The sequence below is a fragment of the Notamacropus eugenii genome, chromosome 1 (assembly GCF_028372415.1).
Source record: "Notamacropus eugenii isolate mMacEug1 chromosome 1, mMacEug1.pri_v2, whole genome shotgun sequence".
Taxonomy (NCBI): Eukaryota; Metazoa; Chordata; class Mammalia; order Diprotodontia; family Macropodidae; genus Notamacropus; species Notamacropus eugenii.
This window is the reverse complement of record NC_092872.1, coordinates 477,032,476-477,040,641: the sequence shown is the minus strand read 5'-3', so window position 1 is coordinate 477,040,641 and position 8,166 is coordinate 477,032,476.

Here is an 8,166-nt window from a genome sequence, read left to right as displayed (position 1 = left end):
TGGGAATGAATACACAATGTCCACTAGGCTATAAAGGTAAAGGACAAAAAAGGAAATGGAGCACTGTATTGTGTAATTATAATGAGCAAATTTGGGCAGTAAGCCCAGAGAAGGGTTGAGGAAATATACCTCCTCCCCTTCTGTGCAGAGGTGGGGGAATCATAGAACAGTGCGTAGAATCATAGAATATTACACATACTGCCTAGAACTGCTGATATTTAAATTGCTTTTTGCCAATCTAATTTTCTCTTTAGCTAGGTGGGACAATGGATAGAACACTAGACCTGGAATTACGAAAATATGAGTTCAAATCCAGTCTCAGACATGTACTAACTATGTAACCCTGGGTAAGTCACTGAACCTCTTTGTTTCCTCATCTATATAATAGGGATAATAATAGCACCTACCACCCAGGGAAGTTGTGATAGAAATGAGATAATGTTTGTAAACTGTTTTGCAAACCTTAAAATACTTTACAAATGCTATCATTATTACTGGTAATAATAATGATCTTTATTACTATAAATGAACCAGTGTTTAGGAGTAGAAGGAAAATATACTATATATATGTATATATATATACATATATATATACACACACACACACACACATATATACATACACACATACACATTATGTAAATATATAAACGTAAATTTGGGTGTGAAAATGAAAGTAATATAAAAATAAAATATAACAAATAAAAATAAGATTTTAAACAAGAACAGAAACAGTCTGGTCCTGAAGTGAGTTTTGAGTTGTAAACATATCCAGGAAGAATTAGAGATCTAGACCTATCTCTCTACGTTGGCCAACTGTTATAGTGCCCTGTCCACTATGAAAAGATAAGAACCACTACCTGCTGGAGAGTGACAGAACTACAGAAGGCATTGGAGGCAAAGTTAGAAGCGAAACCGTACAAGGTGATGGAATGCCAAGCAAACCTGTAGGGAGCTGGGGGCAGAAAGGAGGATGTAGTATGAAAGACTGCTGCTTCAGGACTGGCAGGACCTGTTCAAATCCTGAGTCTGCCATTTCCTTCCTGTTTGACTTTGGGAACTAATTAATCTCTCTGGGCTGATGTATCCTCGTCTGTTAAATGGGGATGATCCCTGAGGATGCTTGCAGTTCTAAGGTCGTGGTCCTGGGATGGCCGCTGGTTGAGTTGCTCAAGGCAGCTACAGAAGATGGTGGTGAGACAGAGACAGGGAAGAGCAGCTCTGCTTGCCCCTCTCTGCTGGAACCCAACCCAGAGCAGTGCTCTAAGGCATGAAGACTGTACGGGCAGGTGGCTTGGAGGAAGGCCTCACTGAAGAATGGGATGGGGGAGGACTTCTTGGATCTCCAACATCTCAGATATGAGTTCTTCCTTCTGCATCTATTATTTGGTAAATAAAACTTGAAAAAAAGAAAGGAAAAAGGAAAAAACAGCCTGGGAATGAGCTCCCCAGACCGGCTGCCAGACTAGCATTTTCTCTTCTAAGACAGTGTCTGATATGGTGGCACCAGTGATACATTTAATGCTGTTTACTATGGGAGGACTGCCCCTCAAAGCCGTTTCTGAGGTAAGGCAGAACGTATAACAGGACCACTATTCTCCTCTACCCCTGACCCCACCCTGGCCAATGGGGAACAGTTATTTCATTGTACCCTCAAGGAAAAGAAGAACCAAGCCCTAGCTCTGAAAGATTCTTGCATCAAACAGAAAAGTAAGAGAAGTGTCAAGTGCCCCCTAGGTTCCCCATCATTATGCTTTCCCCAAGCAAAGTGTGGGGAACTTCTAAGTCCCTGCTGCCCCTCCCACCAGGCACCTGCCAGAAAGCTGTAGTCCTGCTTTGTAGGGACACAAGAGGTTCTGCACAGGACATGCAAAGGCCAAGGTTGGGTTTTTGTTTTGTTTTGGGTTTTTTGCTGTGCACAGAAATATATGACAAGGGCAGGATGTGGGCCAGGAGGGTGGAAGACAATGGCCTCGTAGTCTTCTCCTAACGTTTGTGCTTGCTCAGATCCATTTGTACGTCAATCTGAAAAGGAGTTGGAGTTGGGGTAGGAAGTGAGTTTTGTAGCCTCAGACTCCACCCTGCTCCTCTGGGGTATCTTCAGCAGAGTCTCCTAACATGACTTTCAGATCCCATGATTCCCATTAGGGAGCTGAGTAATTCTAAGGAATTTCTAAACCTATGATGCAGGCAGGGCAAAGGTTTTTGCCATTGTCACGGGAGAGATCTCACAGAGTCCAAACTGAAGAGCTTTTCTTAATTGACAGGATTAAGATTTTCCTGTTTGTGGATGATGGGCTGATTACATCATTGTGGAGCCTCCCAAATATGATCCACAATCACATGGCTTAACCATTCGTGCCAGAAAAAAACAAGTGGCCAAGGAATATCTATAGTACAGACTAAGATAGGCAGTTGGATAGACAGCTTACAGAACTTATCCCTCTCTTTCTCTAGATAAATATAGATACATGGGCAGGCACTGCAAATGATCATAGGATCATAGATTTAAAGCTGGAAGAGACCTCAAAGGCCATTGAGTCTCACCCTTTCCCTTTATAGATGTGGAAACTGAGGTAAAGAGAGATTAGGAGACTTGTCATGAGTCACGTAGCTTGTAAGTGTCTAAGGGGGGGATTTTAAACCGAGTCTTCTCAACTCTAAGTCCAGTGTCCCATCCTCTACATCACAATGCTTTAGGATCTGGGTTACACATTAGAGAAAAGCCTTTGGCAAATTAAAAAGTGCTTTTAATAATCCCAAGCTTTGCCCTGAAACAGAGGCCCATTTAAAAAAATACCATTGTTCTCCTGGTGCTGAGTCAAGGAGCATAAGGATGTCCAAAGGGTTGAAGTTAAAGCTCACCCAAAGGACAATGAGAAGAAGCCCATGGTGAACATAAGCAGGCTGCAACATGTGAAAAAAGATACTTGACGTCTGTGGTTTTAAAATGGATCATACTGAAGGGCAAGAGCAAAGGATAACAGCAGGGTAGTCTGCATGCTCCAGGGACATCCTTGGGATGAAGGAATCTCCCTGGATGCTGGGCAGACTGACACAACAAATATATGGGAGGATATGGTTAATAAGTCATAGAAGGTGGGCAGGAAAGGGTTGATTGAAGTCTGCATGGCTGGTGGTAATACTCACACTGATGATAACCCAGCCTTTCTGGAGTGTTTGAGTCCAATTTAATAAGCATCTATAATGCACCTACTATGTGTCATCTCTATATTAAGTACGGCAGATACAAAGACAAATAGGAAAACTATCCCTGCCTTCCAAAAGTTTACAGTTTGGGGGGAGATATGCAAAATATAGGGTGTAGGCACTGGATGTGTGATTTCATTGATACAGGGAAATCTCAGATGAGAAAACTTCTTTTATCCATGAAGGTTGGAAGTGTTTTTGCTGCTTAATAGTCCTAAAGACTGGCCTAGTACTAAGTGGTAATGTGACACCCAGGATCATGCAGCCAGTATATGACAGAAATAGACATTGAACCCAAGTCTTCCTTACTCTAAGTGTCCAAATATTTTTATTTATTTATTTTTAGATTTCAACATTCATTTCCACAAAATTTTGAGCGCCAATTTCTCTCCCCAGCTCTCCCCTCCCCCCATCTCAAAATACCTTGCATTCTGATTACCCCTTTCTTCAATGCATGCTCTCTTCTATCATACCCCACCCTTCTCTTATTCCCATCTTCCCTCCTTTCCCATAGGGCAAAATAAATTTCTATACCCCATTACCTGTATTTCTTATTTCCCAGTTACATGCAATAATGATTCTCAACATTCATTTCTAATACTTTGAATTCCAACTTCTCTCTCTCCCTCCCTCCCCACCCATTCCCACTGAGAAGGCAAGCAATTCAATACAGGCTATATATGTGTGGTTTTCCTAAAGACTTCCATAATAGTTATGTTGTGTAAGACTAATTATATTGCCCTCCATCCTACCCTGTCCCCCCCTTTTTTCTATTCTCTCATTTGACCTTGTCCCTTCCCAAAAGTGTTTACTTCTAGTTACTCCCTTCTTCCATCTGCCCTCCCTTCTATCATCCCCTTCACCCCATTTGTCCCCTTCCGCCCTACTTTCCTGTAGTGTAAGATAGACTTTCATATCAAATTTAGTGAGCATGTTATTCTCTCCTTAAGCCATATGTGAAGAGAGTAAGCTTCACCCCTCCCCTCTCACCTTCTCCCTCCTCTCCTCCTTATCTCTTTCATGAGTGATAGCCTGCCCCATTCCATTTCTTCCTTTCTCCTCCCAATATTTTTCTTTCTCACCCCTTAATTTAATTTAGTTTTTTTATGAATATCATCTCTTCTGATTCAACTCAACCTGTACCCTGTGTATGTGTGTGTGTGTATGTGTGAGTGTGTGTGTGTGTGTGTGTGTGTGTGTGTGTATAATCCCTCTACCTACCCAAATACTGAGAAAACTCTCAAGAGTTACAAATATTATCTTTCCATGTAGGAATATAAACAGTTCAGCTTTAGAAAATTCTTTATGATTTCTGTTTCCTGTTTACATTTTCATGTTTCTTTTGATTCTTATGTTTGAAAGTCAAATTTTCTATTCAGTTCTGGTCTTTTCATCATGAATGCTTGAAGGTCCTCTACACCACTGAATGACCATTTATCCCCTGAAGTATTGTACTCAGTTTTGCTGGGTAGGTAATTCTTTGTTTTAACCCAGTTCCTTTGAGTTCTGGAATATCCTATTCTAAGCCTTTTGATCTCTTAATTTAGAAGCTGCCAGATCCTGAGTTATCCTGATTGTATTTCCACAAGACTCAAATTGTTTCTTTTTAGCTGCTTGCAATATTTTCTCCTTGACCTGGGAACTCTGAAATTTGGCCACAATATTCCTAGGAGTTTCTCTTTTCAGGTCTCTTTCAGGAGGTGATTGGTGGATTCTTTCAATATTTATTTTGCTCTCTGGTTCTAGAATGTCAGCACAGTTTTCCTTGATAATTTCATGAAAGATAATGTCTAGGCTTTTTTTTTGATCATGGCTTTCAGGTAGTCCCATAATTTTTAAATTGTCTCTCCTGGATCTATTTTCCAGGTCAGATGTTTTTCCAATGAGATGTTTCACATCACCTTTTATTTTTTCAATCTTTTGGTTTTGTTTTGTAATTTCTTGGTTTATCTCAAAGTCATTAGCTTCCCTGAACTCCAATCTCTCCTTTAAAGAACTATTTCATTCAGTGAGCTTTTGAACCTTCTTTTCCATTTGGCTAATTCTGATTTTTAAAGCTTCCTTCTTCTCATTGGCTTTTTGGACCTCTTTTTCCAATTGAGTTAGTCTATTTTTAAAGGTGTTATTTTCCTCAGCATCTTTTTGGTTCTCCTTTAGCAAGCTGGTGACTTGCTTTTCAAGCTGTTCTATAGCTTGAACCCATTTCATATTCATTTTGGAGGTACAGGAGGCAGAAGCCTTGACTTCCTCTGACAGCATGAATTGTTCTTCCTCGTCTGAAAGGATGGAAGGAAATACCTGTTCACCAAGAATGTAACCTTCTATGGTCTTATTTTTTTTCCCTTTTTTGGACATTTTCCCAACCAGTTACTTGACTTCTGAATCCTCTGTCAAAAGAAGGATCCTAGTGCTCCTCCTTCCCCCAGTACTGTGCTCAAGGCTGAGAATCAGATCAGCTGCTCAATTCCCCCAGAAGCTTTAAGCTGAGCTGCCTGGACAATTAACCCAGGCTGCTTCTCCAACTACCTTAGCCACCCAATGTCTGCTGATGTTGCTGCTGCTGCCGCTGCCTCTGCCACTTCCTGGGGCCAGTGCTGAGGGGACCCCACTCCCCTCTTGCCCAGCTGGGAAAACTCTGCCACACTGACCTTTGGAGCTTTCTTTGTCGCTTGTGGGTTGAGGGATCTGGGATCCTCCCTGCTGAGAATTCTGCCCCAGAGGTCTCTAAGTGTCTAAATATTATACCATATGTGGCTAAGAATTGGAAATTGAAAGGATGCCTGTCCATTGGGAGATGGGGAATGTGGTATATGATTGTGATGTAATACTATTGTGCCATAAAAAATGATGAGTAGGATGATTTCAGAAAAACCTGGAAAGACTTACATGAGCTGGTGCAAAGTGAAGTGAGCTGAACCAAATGAATCACATACAAAGTAACAGCAATATTGTACAATGGTCAACTGTGAATGACTTAGCTGTCTGTCCTCAGCAATGCAATGATCCCAAGACAATCCCAAAGGACTCCTGATGAAACAAGCTATTCACCTCCAGAGAAAGAACTAATAATGTCTAAATACAGACTGAAACATACTATTTTCACTTTCCTTCCTTCTTTCCTTCTTTTCTTTCTTCCTTTCCTTTTTTCTTTCAAGTTTTCTTGAACAAAATAGGTAATATGTAATATTTGACATGATTACACATGTATAACCCAAATCAGATTGTTTACCCTCTCGGGGAGGGGGAAGGTATAGAATTTGGAACTTAAAACTTAAGAAAAAGAATGTTAAAATTGTTTTTACATGTAATTGGGGAAAAAATAAAGTATTATTTAAAATATTATATGATGCTACAGTACAGCACAAGCACATATACAAAGATACTATATAATTTTAGGGTATGGAGCTTGGGGATAATAATAACTAGGAATACAAAAAAAGGGTCTCTTGTTGGAAGTAGCATCTAAGGTGCATTGTCAAGGGTTCAAGGAAGCAGAGGAGAGAGCTTTGGAGGTGTGTGGGATAGCTTTAGCAAAGACATGGAGGAATGCCATGTCCAGAAAGCAGCAAGTAGTCCAGTTTGCCTAGAATATAGCATGCATGAGAGAGAATAATGGGAGATCAGTCTGGAAAGATGGGTTTGAGCCAGATTGTGGAGGGTTTTAAATGCCAAGCAGATGAGTTTCTATTTTATCCTAGAGTCAAGAGGGAGCAAATGAAACTTTTTGTGTGAAGGATCAACATGGTCAGACTCAACTTTATGAATATTAATTTGGCAGTTCTGTGGAGGATAGAATGGAGAGAGTAGAGGCCAGGAGATCAATGAAGAGGCAAGTGTAATAGTCTAGATAAGAGGGAACAACGACCTAAACAAGGGTGGTTATGGGGGTAATCGAAAGAAGGGGACAGATGTTAGGGAAGTAGAATTGACCAGGCTGAACTCAAATTAAAACTCACTTGAGTAAGGGAAAGTGAAGCATCATAGATGATGCCATGTTTGTCCAGTGACAGGAATAGTAGGGTCATCATGAGAGAAGGAAATTGGGGGAAGGGTTGCTTTTGCTTTTGGAGAGGAAGGTAATGAGTTCCGTTTGGAACATGTTGAGTTTGAGATCTCTATGATATATTCAGGTAGAGATGTCTAGAAGTTAGTTGGTGAGGCAGGATTGTAGAGGAGACAGATGAGGTGTGGATGTATGAAGATGGAAGTCATCTGCACAAGGATGGGAATTAAATCCATGGGAGCTGATAAGATTACGCACACAGAGAGAGAAAGAGAGAGGGGGGGGGGGGAAGAAAAAAGAGGAAACATCCAGGAGAGAGCTTTGTGGTACATGCATGCAAAATGGATGGAACATGGATAATGGTTCAGCAAAAGATATTGAGCAGAATAAGTCAGGCAGGTCAGAGAAAAACTAGCATAGGTACAGGTCATGAAAATCCAGGGAAGAGAGACTGAGGGAATAGTCCATTGTGCTAAAAGATGTGAAGAGAAAGTTGAAGACTGGGGAAAAACAAATGGATGACTTAATAGTCAGGAGAGCATCAGTAAGCTGGGAGAGAGAGAGAGAGAGAGAGAGAGAGAGAGAGAGAGAGAGAGAGACAGAGAGACAGAGAGACAGAGAGACAGAGAGACAGAGATAGAGACAGAGACAGACAGAGAGAGACAGAGAGACAGAGCACGCATCATTAGCTGAATGATAAGATCTGAAAGAATATTGAAAGGCATAGAGAAGTAGATAGGAAGTGAGGAAATGGTGGCAAGGCTTTTTCTGGGAGTTTAATAGTGAAAGGAAGAAATGAGAAATTGATCCCTTGAGATAATGTCAGCATCCACTGAAAGCTAATATGTGTGTGCGTGTGTGTGTGTGTGTGTGAGAGGGAGAGAGAGAGAGAGAGAGAGAGGAAGAGAGAGAGAGACAGACAGACAGACAGACAGACAAACAGAGAGACAGAG